The sequence below is a fragment of the Amphimedon queenslandica genome, unplaced genomic scaffold (assembly GCF_000090795.2).
Source record: "Amphimedon queenslandica unplaced genomic scaffold, v1.1 AMPQUscaffold_11364, whole genome shotgun sequence".
Taxonomy (NCBI): Eukaryota; Metazoa; Porifera; class Demospongiae; order Haplosclerida; family Niphatidae; genus Amphimedon; species Amphimedon queenslandica.
In genome coordinates, this window is record NW_003548393.1 from 1,829 (window position 1) to 4,471 (window position 2,643).

A 2,643-nucleotide genomic window follows, 5' to 3' on the forward strand; every position below is an offset into this window, starting at 1 on the left:
TGTACAGTGATGAGTGTACAATTGAATTCGAATCCCACAGGAGATTTTCATGAAGGAAAATAGGTGCCCCCGAAACCAAAACCAAGGTAGCACTATATTAATATTACATGTACGTTAATGGTATTTTTTAAAAACCTATTATATAGAGAAAAACAACCCTATAAGGTACATGCATGGGCAGGTATAAGTTGCCAAGGAAAGACGCCAATTTTGCTGTTTGAAGAAAAAATGAATTCAGCTGGCTTTATTGAAGTTTTGGAAAATGAACTGATTCCTTATACCCAGCATTTAAATCCATCTCAAAGATTGATGCAGGATAATGATCCCAAACATTCCTCAAAGAAAGTAAAGGAGTGGTTAGAAGCCAACAAAATAAACTGGTGGAAAACACCACCAGAATCCCCAGATCTTAATCCGATTGAAAATCTATGGCACGAGCTCAAAGAATATGTCAGGAGAGTAGTGCAACCACAACGAAAGGAGGAATTAGTCAAAGGAATCATGGATTGTTGGGAAACTGTAAATAGAAGAAAGTGTAGAAAATATATCGGACACTTACGTAAAGTAATATCGAAAGTGATTGAATGCAATAATGGAGGTCCCACTGGATATTAATATTTGTACATGTACACAGTAGCTCTATCGATCTTCCTCTTTCCTTATAAATGTAACATCACATACATGTAATCTATGCTAACAGACTTGTACATTACAGATTGCATGCACTTATAACTCTCTTCTATACCCCTCCCAATCCTTCTCCCTCCCACATGTATTATAATAATTAAAAGCAAAGTATATCTTTTATTCATTGTATATCTTTTGCATCTTTATATCATTATATCTAATATATAATATCAAGAGTACATAATTTACAGAGAGTGTCTAACCGCACATATAGTAGCTGAAACATGACCGCGTAGAACTAAGTCACGTGAGACCAGAAGCGTGGGTGTACTTACTAAAAAACACGTGTAGAAGTTAACATAAAAAAACAGTGGAGAAAACTTGAAGAAGCTTTAGACATCATACTAGTACACTTTATAATGCTGCTGAAGTCTGATATGCAGTACTGCTATAGCAGAGGCACCAAAACAGCCAGTAAACCTTGTTGAGCAAACTTGGCAGCCATTTTTTCCTACTCAGCCACACCCAGTATGCGGGAATACCCAAAGATACACAAGAAAAGGCTACGCGGTGATGTTTCAGCTATTATAGTATGGTTAGACACTCTCTGTAGATTATGTACTCTTGATAATATATATACATGTATATCAACAGTGTCACTGTGTTAGACTATTTATTATCTTATATGATACTATACTCAGTGTAGCCTTCTACTCTAGATTCTTAATATCAGGTGGATATTTGCTTCTAAGCCCTGAAGAGTAATGATTTATTGCTTGAATACACTTAGACCAATACAGCTAAAATTCTTCCTTTGTACTAATATCACGTGGATGGAATAATCCCAGTAGCTTCTGCTTCAGCTCCATTAGAGAACCAGATGGCAAAGGAGGGTTCTCCTTCTGCTATACACACTACGTTTAATCAAAAGTGATGGTCCAAAGTAAACTTTGCTGGCTAGTCTTACAGATGATTGTCCAACTTGAGAGAGTGTCTTTAGTTTGGGATATTTATTAATTACAGTATCAGGATTCAACAAAGGAGCATTAAAATCTATTTTCCTTCTATTACCAGTGTGCACAGTAGTATTGGTGATGATTGCCTTTACTGGCTCATTAGTTGGAGTTACTGGATCAGTATGCTGAGGTAGATTACAAGCAGATGGGGCACTAGGAGTACTTCCATTACTGTTCATGTATGTAGCAGAGTACCTGCCTAGAATATTAATAGGATATTACTAATCTCTAATATTTATTACTCAATACTAACCCTTGTATTCATGCTAGTATTTCCAAAGAAATGGTATGTTAAGCAACCCAATTGGGATGGCACCATGATACTCTGTTCTTCTAAAATTTCCATTCTTCTAATTAGAGACAGTATATAACCTCTAAACAAAACAACATTAATTGTTTGTGATAATCAAGTAATATGTTATTAATGTTACTAAATTTGTACAGGTACTTGTAAAACAATTCACCTGTTTCAGTACTACATGCAGCTTGAGTTTTAAGCTCCACCAGTCCAAGTGGTGGTGGAAGTGGTGGAGGGCTATGACAAAGAATTCTTTCACTGGAATCTGCCTCTTTTCTCTCTGAAGGTTTTCTTGCTTCTAATAATAACAAGTAAAACAATAGTAATAATTATTATTATATTTAATCTTACCGATACTAATATGCTTAGAAGGATCTCCAGTGTTGAAGCTTGTTGCTTCATTATTTGCAGCAGATTCATTATTTGTAGCACAACCAACAGCAACAATATTAACTGTGCATTTCTGTTTTGTGTTTTTATAATAAATTACCTTTTTAATGCATTATGTACCTTCACCTTCCTTTCCTTTTTCTATTTTAGGTTTCTTTATTCGGTGGTACCTACATGTAGATATGAATTTACATGTAGGGTTAGTAATACTATATACCATCTCACTTTTCTTAGCTTTCCTTTTTATTGTGCCACGCTTTGTAGTCTGACTCATTCTTCATACTCTCAGCTGACTGTTTCTCCATATTCTTG

General features: G+C 35.3%; 1 long non-coding RNA gene across 2 annotated transcripts; it reads right to left on the reverse strand.

Annotated features, from left to right (window-relative positions):
• Positions 1–1,979: 1,979 nt before the first annotated feature.
• Positions 1,980–2,643, reverse strand: LOC109589393 (uncharacterized). 2 transcript variants are annotated; one of them, XR_002188671.1, is made up of 5 exons: positions 2,557–2,643; positions 2,452–2,501; positions 2,293–2,404; positions 2,108–2,239; positions 1,980–2,017 (listed from the first exon to the last, which is right to left on the reverse strand). It is a non-coding gene; the product is annotated as an uncharacterized LOC109589393 (long non-coding RNA). The 2 variants fall into 2 exon arrangements; XR_002188672.1 differs by having other exon boundaries at positions 2,549–2,637.